Source organism: Thermobia domestica, chromosome 12, assembly GCF_964235325.1.
Source record: "Thermobia domestica chromosome 12, izTheDome1.hap1.1, whole genome shotgun sequence".
In the NCBI taxonomy this organism is placed as follows: Eukaryota; Metazoa; Arthropoda; class Insecta; order Zygentoma; family Lepismatidae; genus Thermobia; species Thermobia domestica.
This window is the reverse complement of record NC_137465.1, coordinates 5,914,570-5,933,352: the sequence shown is the minus strand read 5'-3', so window position 1 is coordinate 5,933,352 and position 18,783 is coordinate 5,914,570.

Here is an 18,783-nt window from a genome sequence, read left to right as displayed (position 1 = left end):
TACTTACATTATTTTGTACGAATATATAACCCTAATAAAGATACTGTACTACAAATTATTTCTTTCTTCCATAAATTATAATAAAATATTATCTCTGTTTAAAGAAAATGATTGTTAATGTTAAGTCATTTTAATTCTTTTTCTCTGTAATAAGAACATTATCCCTAGCAATATTTTTTATCTTTGTGCTATTGCGATTGGATGAAGTAAAATTCTATACGAAGCACTATTATTTCAGACATGCATTAATAACTAATGTATTGTTCTGTATGTAAGACAATGTGTATACTGAACATGTCTAGCGAAGGTGTTGTTTTAATACAGAATCTATAACTCAGCTTTTCAGTAGTCAACTTTATTGGGAATCCGAAGAAAGAAGTTTAAAAAAAAATGTTGGACTTACCAGCGTGTGTGTGTTCGAATTCTGGACTAATCCAAATTATCCAGAGAAATCATTATATATTTCTTTGTTGCTATTTCAGATGTATCCTTTATCCAAGTCGTATGAAACGGAGACTTCATACATAGCTATACTTTGTATGAACTATGTTCCGTATTTACTTAATCACTTTGTAACTTTCTCTAGTGTTGACAAGGCCGCAGGTGTCAATCGAATAGTTTAGTGTTTCACTCATGTCACCTTGTGACTAAGGTACGTCCTGTCGGTATATATATGGTACTGGGTTCAATTAGCGATAAAATACATTTTTAGCGTTAAACAAATGCAAAAATCTATACGAAATGAGATACCGTGATCTCTGACTTACGGATAACACCAAGCAACTAATGGTACTGAGTGTGATTGAGTTTACTAATTACTATTTGGCTAAAATCAGTGTTCCTTTATCTATAGTTCTTTTCGTGCTTTGAATTGCAAAGTTTGAAATAACCGTTTTAAATTATTGTGTATATATATCTTCCGAGTAATTCTGAGAATCATTGCTCTTTCTTTAAGCAATGTATGAGACTGTTAAATTGCTCTTTCCTTAAAATGTTGCACTAAGAAGGATGCATCCAGGAAAGTCCAAATTTGCAGAATGTCTATAGCAGGGAAGAATAAATATGTTTAGTCGATGGCTGCACAACGCCTCCGCTGTCACCACGTTGTCACACAGCGAATACAGCGAACGTTTAAGAGTATTCTGCACTTACTATTAGGTATCGGCCTGGGAACTTTGGCGCATCTACCCAGTCTCCTTCTTGGTGTTTCATTTTTAATGGCGAGTACTGAGTAGGAATAATATTGTAAGCGAATGCGTTTCCGGCTGACACCACACTTTTAATTATTGCGACATTAAAAAAAAAAAAAAAAAAAAAAAAAAACATACCTGTTAATTAAAATGTACAGAGAAGTTATTTCTGGAAAATTCTATTCAGGCCTCTTGTGGTAACAACTGCACTTTAGTAGAAGATACTATTAAGGAAAAGAATGAGGTAAAATAATCTTTATATCGTACAAGCAATGGATGATAACAGCTTAATAAATGATTGTACGTAAATCTTGTTTGAGTTTGAATATAGGATTGTATAAGGCTGTGCATTTTGCATTATTATTGAGGTGCTGCAACTAACTAACTGCAAACCATATGATAAATTCTTACAGTAATATATCACATATTGATTTACTCTGTATGGAAACGAAAATAGTTTAATATATGGTTAACCTCCTTTGTGCCAGGGGCGGATCCAGAGGGGGGCGATCGGGGCGATCGCCCCCCCCCCCACAAGAGGAAACTTTCTTATTTTATATATAAATAAACCCATCCATAACAAGTTTGGAGCTCTTAAAAGTAGCAGTATTACCGCCGACCGCCCCCCCCCAGAAGTCCGTCCTGGATCCGCCCCTGCTTTGTGCCCATAATTTTAAAATTAACGCTTGTGTCACTTTTCAACACTTGACTTTGCAGTAGCTTTCCAACGAATTAGCAGGAAGCCCAAACTTATAGGACACCCTGCAGGTAAATACATTTCTTTGGACAGTTTCACTGCTCCAAACTAAGATTTGAAAAGTGTAGTATTGTTAATTTTATTATTATTGGCACAAAGGAGATCAACCATATTTTAAGCTATTTTTGTTTTCATACAGAGTAAAACAATATTTGACAACATTACAGTAAGAATGTATCATGCACTTTGCAGTATGTTGCAGCACTTTAATAATGGTGCACTATACGTACACTCTAGATCCTGCATATGTCCGATCCATACATTACAAGAAGGCAATACGTATTCGATACAGGTAAAATCTGTATATTTCATATGGACAACCTATTAGCTATATACATCCAATCTATACATTACATATGGCCAACCTGTACGCGACATACGTATAATCTATATGCTGCATGCAGACAGTCTGTAAGCTACATATATGCACTCTGTATGGTGCATACGGATATTCTGTATGCTGTATCTGGACAAGCTGTGTGCGACATAAGGAAAATCTGTATAATACATACGTACAATACGTATACTGTATCTAGTCGTACGTATGGGGCACAAGTACAATATAGATGCTGTCTCGGGGTTGAACGCAAGAAACATACGTACAGAACGTATATTGCATACTTCTTGAAATCATGCTCCGTCCTGATAGTCAGTGTATGTCGTCATTATTAACCCACATGCTACATACGACCCTGACGTCACAAAGCTAGATATTACCTCCGTATATACTTGTTACTGCAGATAACGTCACACGAATGACGTCATTGCACTTGTGCAGACAGTACGTATAATACATACTTTTTCAGCTATACGTTTGCTGCAGGATGTTATATACGGTTGTACGTTAAGTCCAGAAACTACAGGAATTACGAATGTAACCTACGTTTTTAAGTATGCCACCTACATTTTTTTTTCTCAGTGTATAACTATCAGAAGCGGTCATGCGAAATGTAGTCGTTAGAACTTCTCTCTACCAAAAAGGAATTGGCATTACCTGAAGGGAGATTGCTTCCTCACGTTTTTTTTAAAGGATCGTTTTAATTCCAAAACATTTATCTTTTATTAATTGGATGATAAAGTAGGAAGGAAGTGGGATAAAAAAAATAAAAGTAAAATCGAAGGCATCTGGACAGCGAACTGAGAGATGATTACTTCCTTAGAAGATCACGCGAGAGCATCAACTGTTAGGGGCGAAAGTTAGCTTCAGGTCCTGTGTACCTTATGAAGACTTACTACGTTGATCACAGAAAAAAAAAAAATACAATCAAGCCTTAAGTTAACGTTTCACGATTACGCTTTATAAATTAAATATCATCATCTTAGGCATTTTGTCGTGAATCAAGAATCTCCAATGCTGCACGATCCTTATCTTAACTCTCAGAGCTATAAGAACTGGCAGTGCAAACGGTGGAACGCTCCGGAACCCCAGAACGAAGGGGGTCTATGTACCCACTGTTTGAAGTTCATATTACTTATTACTGAATACGTACATTTTGTTTACATAAGATTTCTGCATGATAATATTTTAAGTTAGTAGCAAACATTTTTTGACTATCACGCCCTCCCACTTTTATTAAATGCAAATAATGTTCAAAAGTAAAATAGGTCCGTAGCCAGAATAAAAAAGTAGGGGGGCCCAGTAGAAGTTAGGGGGCCCGATCCGACCATATTATAGTTCATTTGCAAGCCTACTGTGAAAATTTTAGGGAGCCGGGCCCCCATGTCCCCCGTGGGTACGGACCTGCATTTAATTATTAAAACATTTCAAATTGTTCTTATTGTACAATACACAATATCTTTGTTATAAGGAGCACTAAGTGGAGAGCTTTGCTTCTCGCAAAGGGCCCCTATCAAGGTTACCCGAAAATTAGAAATTTAAAGATATATAATTTGATACATCATTGAAGAGGTTTTGAAAGACTAAATATATATTTTTTTAAGAGAAAATTTTTCCTATAGGGCACCGTTTATGAGATGACCACCATTTAACTGCAAATTTTTTGCGCAATCAGATAATACTCAATTAAATATTGCTGATTACATAAACCATCCCCCACATGACAAACCTTTTCGTAGAAAAGCCTTGTTTTTCGGTTATCTTTTAAGCAATGTATCACATAAATATTTTGACATTTAAGATTTTCAGATGGTTCCCAAGGCCCCATGATAATGGCTTCTGTGGGGCAAGCAGATAATTACTAATAATTATTAATATCTCACCTTTGGCTTCATTCCTTTATCTCAAGCCTGTTGATGAAGGCACAGTGGCTCACTGGTAGAGTGCTTACCTCTAGTAGGTGAGACTCCGGTTCGATCCCCAGCTAAGCAAGTTTGTGGTGGAAAACGTCGTGTTCCTTGGTGTTCTGGGATACTCCCTTTTCCTCCCGCATTCTCGTTCCACCAATTCTTCCATAAAATCATTTACTTGCCTTAAGAGTCTTCATCCCGGCAAAATTAAAATACCGCTAATTTTACAGTAATTATGTGATATTTTCAAATAGATAAAAGATAATCGAAATAAGGAACAAGAGCGCCCTAGACAATATTATTTTACATGAGAAACCGTTATCACGACTCACTTATCTGCTTTCGATTTTGAGCCATTTTGAAAATCGGCATTTATTTTCGCGTTTCTAAACAGCTGAAAACGGAAAGCCACTAGATGACTTGTGATAACGGTACCTCATGCAAAATAATATTGTCTAGGGCACTCTTGTATCGTATTTGAATTATCTTTTATCTATTTGAAGATATCACATAATTACTGTAAAATTAGCGGTATTTTAATTTCGCCGGGATGAAGTCTCTCATCCGTCTCCCTTAGCCTAAAGGGCATGATCGTGGGACGTTAAACTCAAAGATTACATTTCATTTAATTTCTTTCTTTTCTTATTTATAGGAACTCGACGTTTTATCTGAAACATTCAGTATACGAGGCGCAGTCATAAATGTTCTAGTTTTGGTATTTTGTAATGCGATCACAATGAATCATGTAGAGCACAGTCCTTAGATTGCCCAATTCTGAATTTGACAAGTGCGAACAGGTCATAACAGACAGTGTACGAATAGAGTAGCTGAACGGAGGGGTGTGTGTGGTGATCAGTTGGCAAAACATAGCGGTTGGAGCAACGCGCAAACATCAACTTCATACACAAATTGGAGAAATCTGCTTCAGAGACTTTGAAAGCCTTAAAAACAGTTTAACACCATCGGATGTTTGGCTGTTCCCAAAGCTAAAAATGGGCCTTTTCTGTTTCCTCAACGCAGAAGAGATCAAAACCAACACGACGCCTGAACTTCGGAAGATACCAAAAGAGGATTTTCGCCAGTGTTTCCACCAATCGCAGGAGCGGTGAAAGAAGTCGGTGTGTTCCGAAGGTGCCAACTTTGCAGGTGATGAAGTAAATATGTACTTATATTGTGGTACCGGTAATAAAGAGCTACTAAACAATTCCGGGGCCTCGTGTGAATGAGAACAAAGAATAACAAGGAGGCTTTCTCATAGATTAAAAAAAAAGTGAAAAGAAATGTTTGAGTTTAACGTCCCACGATTATGCTTGTTATGTTAAGAGTCTTTATCCCGGCGAAATTAAAATACCGCTAATTGTACAGTAATTATGTGATATCTTTAAATAGATAAAAGATAATCGAAATGTGGAACAAGAGCGCCCTAGACAATATTATTTTACATGAGAAACCGATATCACGACTCACTTATCTGCTTTTGATTTCGAGCCATTTTGAAAATCGGCATTTATTTTCGCGTTTCTAAACAGCTGAAAACGAAAAGCCACTAGGTGACTTGTGATAACGGTACCTCACACAAAATAATATTGTCTAAGGCGCTCTTATTCCATATTTCAATTATCTTTTATCTATTTGAAGATATCACATAATTACTGTAAAATTAGCGGTATTTTAATTTCGCCGGGATGAAGACTCTTAAGGGAGACTATGATTGAAGCAAGTGAATGATGATGGAAGAATTGGTGGAATGGTGATGCGGAAGGAAACGGGAGTACCCCGAGAAAACCCGATGTTGTCCATCAGAATATTACTTGTCCAGGTATCGAACCATGGGATCCCACGCACCAGAGGTAAGCGCTCTATCACTGAGCCACCGTGCCCCCCCCCCTGTCATCTGATTTTTTGGACCAATTAGAGAAAGAAAATCCAGCCTCTTTTGTCGAGCAAATGAATAACTCTGAGGAAAGTGAAAACAAAGCAAAGCATTCTTTGGACCAAGAAGCAAGAGTTACTGAAACAAAAGGGAACGAAGGAAATTACAGTCGACTGTGGTGGGCCATGAAACGATTACACACTGTCCGTCCGCCAAAGAAGGAGGCAAACTGCAAAGTGTTACGTTGTGTTGTTGCTGAGAGGAAGGGGAGGCTGTTCTGAAGCTGCATGGCAAAAAACAAGGATGGTTGTTCACAAGTGCACCAGTCGTAAAAATGCAATAGGTCATAAAAACGACTGTAACGTCCACTGCTAATTATTATGTGGAATTTATGCTAATCGTATTACAGATAATTTGTAATTAAACTGCATCTTCGCTTGAAACATGTAGTTGGTCCTGAGTTTATTGCCGTGAAAAGTCTTACAGCGAAAAGAACTGAAAACATTTTTAAAAGAAAGGGAAGGGTCGAGTTAAGGAAAGATTGTATGAAAGAAAAAAAAAGACATAGCAGGGTACTCCAAACATGTCTAACGTTGAAAGGTGTGTATCATTTTTTATTTCCCATAAAACTTTAAAACACTGGCAGAATACGTACTGAAAATTTCCTTTACCCCTTCCATCTATTATTTTTATTTTTATTTTTACAAAGTTGATGACTGGTATGAATTCTTTATCGTACCAGATTTAGTTTACTTTTTTTTTTTTCCTTTTTACGTTCTATTAATCTGGTGCTAGGTCCACGTTCTGACAAACAATTTTGTTCTATGTTCAGTGACTTTTTAAGTGAGCTCATGTCTACATTTGTTACATTTGTAACAAGTTCACAATGGTATGTACAGAAACTATGTTGATTCTGAATCAGTTTTTTTCTTCTACGGTAAGACCAACGTAGGTCTTCAAAAAGAAATCCTGACCAGCATTTCTCTTCGAACAGCCCTGTACTTCTTTCTACTCACAGTCAGAATTAAACCGATGAAATGTGAATTTGTTTTTGTCAATTGAGATATTTGTTTACGTATAGCCAAAATATTAGTATTTTCTATAAACAAAGTGGACCTACAGCAACTATTGTCATTTATCTGGTTTAAAACCCATGAGCTTTCTCATATTGGGAACTGAATGTCCAACCCGGCCACATCGTCTCACAGACATAAAGGAGACGATATGGTTGAAACTTGCTCCAACCGAAGCTGGAGCCGTGGTTCTCAAACTACTTCTCTTAGAAACGAGATACTGTGGTGGTTTGCTACTTGTACTGTAAAAGATAACTTTGTATGATTGTTTTCAATTGTTCTAGATTTACACAGTACGTCGGAAGAGTAACGGAACTTTGTTTCTTTACAGATAACCAGTAGCTCCACATATTGAAGCAACAGATCATCTGAAAGCTAGATATCTACTCAACAAAAAATAAACACACTGCTGAACAAGACTGTACTTATTTAATAAAAACACATTTACATGTGACGTTTTGATCTTCATGCCAAGATCCTCTGCTCAACAAAACGAGACCACAATCATGAGAACCGATTAACGGAGTGTCAAGTTATAGTAAGAAAAGGGTGTGTATCTTGTGTCACCTCGTTACAGAAACAAAATGAAGCCAAGAGCCAATATTAAAGTTTGTTTCAAGCTAGGTAAAAAATTTACACAAACATTGAAAGTGATGAAACAAGTGTATGGTGATGGTATGTTCGAGTGGTAATACGCGATTCCGGAACGGTCGTGAGTAATTGCAAGACAACCCAAAAACAGGCAATGGTGTGCGTAAAATGATCGCCTACGATGCGAATTCGACTGTGAGATGGATGGTGGAGGAATTAAATACGACGACAGTCAGGCTTCACGAAAGTTTGACAAAGGATTTAAAGAAACGGAAAGTCTGTGCTCGATTTGTTCCACACACCTTAACTGATGACCAAGAATGAACCATCGCAGTTCGTGACTTTTTGGCTAAAAAACAAATCTGTGTGCTTCCACATCCTCCGTATTCACCTGATTTATCACCGTGTGACTATTTCCTATTCCCAATATTAAAACTGGTCATGAGAAAACAGTTTGCAATAGTGTTTCACACGTCCAGTCTGCCGTGACGAGGATCATTGAAGTGATTCCAAAAAAGGACATTAAAAACTCTACTCAAGCATTGGTTGAACGTGCCCAGGGTATATTGATGCGGAAGGGATGTATTTTGAATAAAACAAACTACAGTTGGTAAAATACCTATTTTTTAATTTAAAAAGTCCCGTTATTTTTCCGACATACTGTGTAAGACCTGCTCATGGTTCGGAACCGACATTAATAATAAATAGGTAAATTATCTCTTTCATAATCTAGGTGTTGCAGAAGAATGTAAAATACAAAACTCAAACTCAAATTGTAAGCCCCCAGGTTTCCCCAGTCATTCACTGGACAAAGACTTCATGAACCTCGGAGCAAGATTTGGAAGAGGGTAAAAATAGATTATAAATCCCGCCTCCACAGGGAATTGACCTGGTAGATAATCGCCAAGGCTTCCTCATATTCTAAATGAAATGGCATTGAAATTATGTGCTTCGTTGCGTGAGAAAACAGGTCTGTTATTGAGCTCTTATTGTCCCATATAAGTTTTAATACTCCACCACTATTGTGAGCTTCTTCGTGGCTAAGCGGTTAGCGTAGCGCCTTTGGCGTGGCAGACCTGGGTTCGATTCCCGGCGGGAGATCATGTGGTTCGAATTTCACGTTAATCAATAGGTTTCGTCTCATATAGCCTCTCTCCTAAAAGAGATGTTAAAACAAAATCAACTCAACTTCACCACTATTGTATTATACGTTTTGTTCCAGTAATTTTAATGCATAATCTTATAGTTTTTTCCCCTCGAAAGTGATAAAAATTTGGAATCATCACGGTTCTTCTTTTATCTTTTCCCTTTTGGAAGGAAGACCAGAAACTAACACACTTGAATTCACATGGCAGCACCGTATCAAGGCAATAAAACAAAAGAAATCTCAACAGCGAACATAAAAATTGTGGGAGGTTAACCTCTCATTGTGACCTCTCATAGGTCTCCAGAAGACGTCATGACATGTGGCCAATTTCCGCTGAAAGAGGGAGGGAGAGAAAGAGAGAGACCCAATCTCCCATTTCTACAACTTCTCGGACAGTATTTATTTCTACTGTTTTAGTCTCTTCCTTCATATACCTCATACCACGCTCCAGCACCATGATACACCCAATAACTTAGAAAATCGTACTCTGTTGCTTTTTCTGTTCCGGTGGCTCCACAGGAAAAAAAATGAGAGAGGAGAAGTCCAGGAGAGTTCCGACATAAGCCTCCTGGCCACATTAACAGTGGACAGACCGTAGACCTACTAGCAAATCTATAATCTCTGTGACAGGAGGCTTCTTGGGGAGGGGGAATTGAGGGGGGATAGCTATAAATAACGTGGAATCAGAAGTCGAGATAAAAAGTTGTTATAAGGCGCGCACTGAAGTGTTATGTACGACCCGATAAATCAACTCCTTAGATTCTTCTTCAACTATATCTTCTCCTTGCTTTGTTCTTGTTCGTCGTATTTAGTTTGTGACCCCCATTTTCTTTTCTTTCGCTTGTTTCTCTACGCCGGGAAGACAATCACATATTTTGCTCACCGACTGGGTTTCTTAATTACCACTCAAAGTTAATACAGCAAGGAGGCTTGAGTTATTAAAAACATGATGCTCATATACTTTTATAGAAGAAAAACTCGCTGTATACTATTAACTTAGCATGTGGTAACATAGGACTAGAGGAAAATGCTTGTTACTATTTCGGTCAAAATATTTTTTTTCTTACGATTAATATTTATCGAAGAAATTAAAAGTAAGAATTATTTGAAACGGTACGGACAGTGATGGGCATGATGCTTCTGGTTCGATCCCAGATCCAATGAATTTGTGATAACAACATTGTTTCTGTGGAATTTTTCGTGATTCTATTTGTCTTCCCACATATTTTTTTTTATCACTGCCTTACTAAAAATAATACAAAATTTACCATTTTTCTTTTGCTTGTTTATTCATAAGTGAAAGGAGATAGTGAAGTGCAACTTACCACAATCATAGATAATGTTATTCTACAACAGAAAATATGAACCTGAAGAATTTTCAGTGTTGCCATGTATAAAAATTACAGTGTTGCCAGTATAACAATTCCCCCGAAATCTAAGTTTAAACAGAGACTAGAGAAAGGAACTCAACTGCATTTGATTACGTATCTCGTTGTTTTAGTTTCCTGTGAACTACTTTTTAAATATCATTATTATTTAATGTTAATAACTGTGTGTTAATACAAACTAAATACAACTATTATTTAAAATAATAATTAACAGGATTGCAAGACAACATGATATGTAATCAAATGCACTTAAATTCGTTTCTCTAGTCGCTGTCTTAACTTGGATTTTTGGGGAAATGTTATTCTGGCAACACTATAATTTCTATGGATGGCAACACTGAAAATTTCGCAGGTTCATACTTTCTGTTGTAGAATAATATTATCTATGATTGTGGTAAGTTGCATTTCATTATCTCCTTTCACTTATGAAAAACAAGCAAAGGAAAAATGGCACATTTTGCACTATTTTAAATAAGGCAGGCTCTTAACCATTCACTTACATTAATCGAGGTTACAGTGGCTCAGTGGTAGAATGCTCATCTCTAATGTACGGGGTGCTTGCTTCGATCCCAGTGCCTCGCCAAGTGGAATTTGAGATGGGTTTTCTCGGGGTTTCCCGTTTCTTTTCCCTTTCTTCATTCCATCATTATTATCTCTCTTATTATCACTTCTCTCCATAAGCCTCGGAGTACAATCATCGAATGTTAAAAAAAGAAAACTTCCATTAGTCACCCATATCCTTTAGTCTAAAGAACAAAACCGCGTTAAGTAAAACTGGAAATTTCATTGATACGGATAATAGCGATCGAGACGTCACACGCATGGGTAATAAGTGCGGTAAGTACAGAGTCCTAATTGGAGACCCTGGTAGAAATGACCTTTGGGAAGACCGAAAGGAAGGTAGCATAATAATGTAAAGCAGAATTTGAGAAAGTTGGGTAAAGTAGTAATACGAGATAGTTTAGCTTAGCAGAGATTGTTGTTACCTGTTAAGATGTCAACGTTTGGACTCCATTAACAAACAGGGAGGCGCGGTGGTTCAGTGGTAAAGCGTTCACTTCTCTCTGGTTGGATCCCAACTCGCGCCATGTGAACTTTGTGGTGGACAAACACTGTGCTCGTGGATTTTCTCGGGGTTCTGCAGTTTCCTCCCACTTTCTTCATTCCACCAATTCATTCATTCCTCATCATCACCGTCTTCTTTAGCCTAACCGGCATAACCGTGGGACGTAAAATTTGAAGATTTCATTTTTTCCATTAACGAACACGAGCGAGAAAGTCTGTATAATTATCTATTTGAAAAACAGAATTTAAAAATTCGCTTTCGTTTAAAAATTATCGTGTGGTGTAATGGACAGAAATATTAACATTACAAATTTATGACTCCTACTAGGGTAATCCTAATAAAGAAGGGTATACATACTGGTAAGAGATTTAAATGTATTCTCTTTGCAGATGGTGTAACTCTTATAGAGGTCTAATGAAAATTAAGTGAACTTTAAAAAAATATCAGGAAAATTTATGAAAATAAATACTGAAACGAAGAAAGCATTACTGGTTGGAAAGAAGTGAACTGTGTCAATTATGCAAATCGGAGGGGAGAAGATAGAACAGATAGCTAGAAAGTACCAAACGGGAAATAAAAACAAGGATAGGAATGGAGAAAGAAGACTTTGGGAAGAAGAAAATCATTATTAGTAAAGATCTGAAATGTGAAGGGGAAATAAAATCAAGGATAGGAATGGAGAAAGAAGCCTTTGGGAAGAAGAAAATCATTATTAGTAAAGATCTGAAATGTGAAGGGGAAATAAAAGCAAGGATAGGAATGGAGAAAGAAGCGTTTGGGAAGAAGAAAAGCATTACTAGTAAAGATCTGGAATGTGAATAGGAAACACAATAGAAGTAAAGAGTGGAGAAAATAATCCTTTGGGTAAAAGAAAAGCGTATTTTGTGGGTCATTAAGTAAATAGTTACGAAAATGGAGTATTATGCTCTATATGACAGAAATATGAACATCAGGAAATATCAATGAGATACGACTAGAAGCATTCGAAGTGTGGTTGTGAAGAAGAATGGAAAACCGATTAGTTCATGAAGCAGAAGAAAGGAAAAGAAACTAGTTAGGATTTTATTTGAGAATATACTATTTTATTGGAGAGATGATTAAATGTTGATAGAAGCCGAAGGGAAGAAGAACGTTATAATTAATGAATGATATTAAAGAGGGCATTTCCTAAATCGAACCAAGATTAGCGGAACACCGTATTGCATTCAAGCTTCTAACTGTAAGTTGTGGCAAGTGGCTTTACAGTGATGGTAGGAGACGTAAGATGATGATATTTCTTGAGATTAGTCACGTGGTTAAGCACAGAGTTTTAGTTTAATACATTAGTAAGTTAACATATGTATAGACCTGAATAAAAGCTAACTGAAGTACGATTTAGGTTCAAAAAAATATCCACATTGTAGCTTACTAAACGAGATAGATTATATTCCTAGAAGTCAATTTACAATATAATGAACGGTTGCAATTTTTCGGAATCCTGATAACGAGTATATAGAGTGGTCTATAAAAATGTTCAGATTGTTTTCTCTCGAAACAAGGTATTGAAAATGACGTCTCGTCTCGGCAAGTGTATCTGTTTCTATTACAAGAACATCTGTCTCATCTCATATCTTGTTACAAAAATTCTGTTTCGTGGGTAAAACCTTTAAAAGACCATTGACGCTATTGCTGCGTGAAGGCTTTAAATCTCAATAGCCCCTAATTAAGCTAGAGAGATAATTTTTGGTCATTAATATATTCCTGAAGGATGAAACTTTCCGCCAATATGCATTGTATGTATGTGGGAGTATCACGGCGAAGGGAAATGTAAAAGTTCGTGTTATTTTTTTACCTCAGGTTTTTTTGGGGGCGATTCCCCCCTTGGGGGTATACTCATAAAAATTGGTATGTGAAAAATGAAGTAGTCTACTACATAGTAATATCCTGTATGTGTAGTTGTTGCTTATATGGGGGAGGAGGAGGGCCAATTTTTTCTGTCACTTTTGGAGGTAAATTACATTTATTTTCAGGTCTAGGAATGCGCACGAGACGAGTCGAGACAGAATTTTCTTGACAAAATTCGAATCGAGACATAGCTCGTCTAATAGAGAAGAATACATTTTTGGAGTCGAGATATCACTTTTACAGCACATTTTCGAGATGAGACAGCCTCAAATTTTGTCTCGTGCGCATCCCTATTCAGGACGGTTCCATATAAGACAACATATCTTTCTACTGAATTGATCTGCAATAATTGAAACCTTGTTGAAATCTGTGTTCCATAAGATTTCCAACGATGTATAAATCATGACTCTGTAATAATTAGGGGGGGAGGGTCACCAGGGTTCCCAACGTGAGAGTCTACAATTTTGTTTAAATCCCCGACGGGCGTAGACAGCTTGAAACGAAACTTATTCGAGGCACTGTGATGCTGGTTTGGCTAGGAAATTCTCCCAACATCAATTGATAATCTTCAGGAAACTATTAGCAGTTTATTGCTAACGAGGACGAAGAAAAATAACCAACACATTAGGCATTCATATAATGACTCTAGTGTGTATAAATAAAAATGAAAGTGACTATGTTTGTGACTTAATAACTCATGAACCATCCGACTGAACTCGATCAAATTTAAAATATTTAAAAATGATTAAAAATGACCGATATTAGTGTCGAATCCATAGTTTTCGGCGTCGCTGAGATGAACAGTGACAATTCCGATGGCGCTTAAATCCAAATTCAGTCCCGCAACTCGCAAAAATCTTGAAATGAAATCTTGGAGTTTTACGTCCCACGGTTATACGAGCTAGGCTAAAGGAGACGGTGATGACGAGAAATGAATGAAATGGTGGAATGAAGAAAGTGGGAGGAAACAGAAGAACCCGGAAACCCACGTACTGTCCCCTTCAGAGGAGAATACAAGTGCGGGGTGAGGAAGTGGGGAGCAGAGGGTATAGTTGTTGCCCTCTGAAAAGTTTTACGATAGTTTATTATTCTCCAAAAACAAACTTTTTTTCAGAGTTGCCAGGTATATGGTGAATGCCATGTTTGTGTAGAAATCCAAAGAAATGTTCCCTTCTGATCATTTGGAGGGAGGAGATGCTGTAAATCAAGCTTCAGTGACACCTGACACATGGCTAGCCAGCAGTTAAGAGTCTGTATCACCCCTCTCTGTAAAATGCGAAATAGAGGTTATCTCCTTTCATCCTTGAAGCCAATTCACACAACCAATCTTCATCAAAATTTGAGGAGAGCAAGTTGAAGGTTGAATGAAGGGTAGCCTTGATACATTTTGCTAATTTATTGTTTATTTCTGCTATTATTATTATCCTAAAGTTGTCAATTTTTCGAACATTACAAACGTGAAAATAGAAGTAAATTCATGAATTTTGATCAAGACCACCACAGAAGTAGTCTTCATTTGTAAAGTTCAAGCACAAGAAACATAATTATTTAATTCGTATATTCATAAACACGAAAAAAGCGAAGTACTTTATTCAAAATTATTGTGTCATTCGTTTTCCGTCTGTGATCAGTAAAGTGAAATCCATCTCCCCCTCTGGTATGGTCAAGCTTCCTCACTCTCCTCACCTCGTGAAGAACAGAGGAACCTTGCCTTTTCGTGAAGACCTTGGAAGCACACAGAAAGCAGGAGGGGGTGGATAACTCTGCAGGAGGGTGAGTGGCGCAAAGGCAATAAACCAAAGGACAAAACAAATGTCAATCGTTCGGTACCAGTCCTATGGTGGAGGAAAATGTTGAGATGGAACTAAATCAGGTTTAAAGAAGTTTTGATGTTTCAAACTCGAGCGTGATATAGGGAGGAGCCGGGGCAAGGGAGAATGTCCCCCTCAGATTTCAATATGACTGAGTTTATATATATATATATATATATATATATATATATATATATATATATATATATATATATATATATATATATATATATATATATATGCAGTGGCGGATCAGGATATGATCAAGGGAGGGGCTAAGCCATAGTTTGCCGCTTTATCCAGTGTAAAACAGGATTGAAGTCCATTTTATCCAGTGTATACCTGAGGGTCATGGGAAGGGGGGCTATAGCTCCCCTTGGATCCGCCCTTATATATATATATATATATATATATATATATATATATATATATATATATATATATATATATATACTGTATATAATTCTAAATAAGAATTTTTAAAAATCTAACTAATACTTATAAAAAGATTTAACAATAAAGTATAGCATAAATACAAAATTATTAGTACAAAATTTGAACTGTAACCAAGCTACTCTAATTTAAAACATATTGAAATAAATATACAATGACTACATAATAACATTTATATCTAAATTATTTTGTTTTAAACCTATACTACGTAGGTATGTAAGAAATAATGTACAAAGATAAGTATCTGTATTAATGGAAAATGTAGATGAAAGTGTGATTCTTAATTCCATACGATATATTATTATTATTATTATTATTATTATTATTATTATTATTATTATTATTATTATTATTATTATTATTATTATTATTATCTCCTTGGAGCAGTACAGTGTGTGCTTTTTTTTAAATGATTTTCCAATGGTAAGTTTTATTTATAGTCAGGAGTTGGTATTTCTGATACTGTTTTGGATGGCACCTCATTATGTTCCACAAAGCAAAATATCATTTTACTAGGATAATGAACAATGAGTAAACAATGTTTAGTATAAATTAAATAAGAAACAGAAATGCATGTAATGATTTAGGCCTATATTTATATTCATTGAGAGATGACACTGTTACAAACTGACAACAAAATTACTTTTTCTCTCACAGCATTCCATTTTGAACAAAGATATGTAATATCTACATTTTTCATTAGTATCACACCACAGTACATGAGAATCGTACATTGAATCACTGATTTTTTATGTTCGCATCAGCATCATACTACAATAAATGAAAATCATACATTGGATCGCTGATTTTTTTATGTTCGCATCAGCATCACACTACAATACATGAGAACCACACATTGGATCACTGATTGTTTATGTTCGCATCAGCATCACACTACAATACATGAGAATCTTACAATGGATCACTGATTTTTTTATGTTCGCATCAGTATCACACCACTAGGGGCGTCGTTAAGGGGGGTAAAGGGGGGAGCCTCCCCCCCCCCCCAAAGTTCCCAATCTCTTGACAAGTTGGCAAATTAAAATACATAGTTGGCAATTTGAAGAATGCCGGTTTGTTCAATTGATTTATCCGGTTTAACATTTTCTTAGGTACCCAGCTGCTACAAATTATCGGTTCTCCTATAGACTTGGCATAAGTTTTGTGTAGTGTCCAATCTTGAAATAAATTGATATATTCGTTTAAAGTTTCTTTAATTGTTGCAAGTGATTACACTTCACTTTTGTTCATTTGATATTCGTAAACATTTTGAAGAATCTTTAATGAAAATCGGGAACTGTACCACTGACAAAAGCAGAATAGAGTTGGCATGCAAAGACAGACAGAAGAGGCGTTTCGGTGGCAAGTAGAGCATTGGACGCAAAAGCATTTGATACAAAGCGTATACAAGGCAACAGGTAGTGTCTGGCAGAATTGATGTTAATAAAACAAGAACAAGGCAGTGACTGGTTAGTATTAAGCCTGACATACGTCCCGTAAAAAAACGGGACAGTCCCGATTTTGGACCCGAGAATCCCGCGTCCCAATAAATTTAGTCGGGACAGGCAAATGTCCCATATTTTAATTCCATCCCATTTCTGCTATCAATATAAGCTTATTCGAAAAGTAATGAAGTGGCTGGGATAATGTGAGTGAACAATAAAGTGTAGCATGTAACAGTTTTGAACAAGTTATCACAATACCCTGTCCGACTTGATAGCGAGCGAAATTTGCAACACTTGTCTTTTCCATTGTACCTGGTGGAAACTCGAACACACTCCAACATAAAAAAAAAAAAAAAAAAAAAAAGTAAGATGGCTTTGAGTGTTTCTACATGTATACAAGCACAGGAAAGATGAGTGACTTTTTCTTCAGAGAGACACTAAATAAAGTAACAAGAATTATAATATTTTTGAGAGGTTATGGGCACAGAATTGTACTTGGCCCAGGGCTTAAAAATATGTAAATTTGGTCCTGACAATTATACACGACACAGGGAGAAAAATCAACTTTTCATCAGATTAAACTGACAAACGTAATTTTTTTTTTCAAATACTACCATGTAAATAAATACTGCTAAACGCGCGAAGAATATTGAATGTAGATTGTGTCACTGATTTAAACACTTTGCATATTGTTTTTCTGTAAAGCATTTTTATAAGACATTATCTTAAGTTTCTAAGGGAATTTTTTTGTAGTTGGATTGTAAACATCTTCAGTCCGTAAAGTTAATTGCAGGGAAAGACGAGAGAAAAGTATCTGCAACTTAGGGAACTTATATTGTTGAAAAAGGGAGCAGGAAAATTCGGTGTAGGAAATTTCGGTGTAAGAAAATTCGGTGTAGGAAAATTCGATGTACAGAAAATTCGGTGTACGGAAAACTCGGTGTGGGGAATGTTCGGTGTAAAGAAAGATTCGTTGGTAGACCGTAGGATTTATTAAAATCTCAACTTTGAGGAGAAATGAGCGTATTAGTTTTAAGTTCAAACTTTGTGTAGAACGTACTTTTACTGTCTACTATACCAAATTTTGAAAAATTGTGATCATGAAATAATTTGAATTCTAGATTTCGACGGATTTTAACATTTCATGGCCCTTACATGACGAGAATTTTTTTTTTTATGTCCGTTCTTGTGACAGCGAAGCGACCATCGATACGAATCGACATTTTATTTAAAACAAGTTTTTATGCTGTTTTGGAAGATGTCTCCTAGAATTTTCTACTTAAAAAAAAAAAAGGTTACTAGACGGGTAAAGTTGAAAATTGTAGATTTTTCAAAAATGTTCTGACGATTTTATGTCTATTTTATAAATAAATATTTAAATCTAAATTCTTCAAAAATGACATTGTTTGTTTATGTTACTCAAAGGTGTAAAACTAAATGCCTCAACTAAAGTATCTACGGCTGATTGGAGGAGAAGTCAATAAGGAGTCAATAGGGTTGCAGTACTTGTTTACCTTAACTTAAGGCAAACAAACTAAAGTGTCTGATTGGAGGAGAATTCAACTATTTGTACAACTGTTATCTGATAAAACCATCCTGCTTTATATTGCCCTTTCCACTAAGACTTTTTTGATCAATATATTTTTTGCATCTTACATATGTATATGCAGATGTTCAAAACTCACGGATTCATTTGGCTCTAGAATTTCTAACTGAAGTCCGGTTTACTTGCGGTTTGTTGCAAATCATCAAGGAAGGATGGGAGATTTATGGGATTATGTTTACTGGTTTAAATTCATCCGGGATAATATCGAGCAGGCCGTAAGAAAAAGAGCAAATATTCGCCATTGTACGTAAC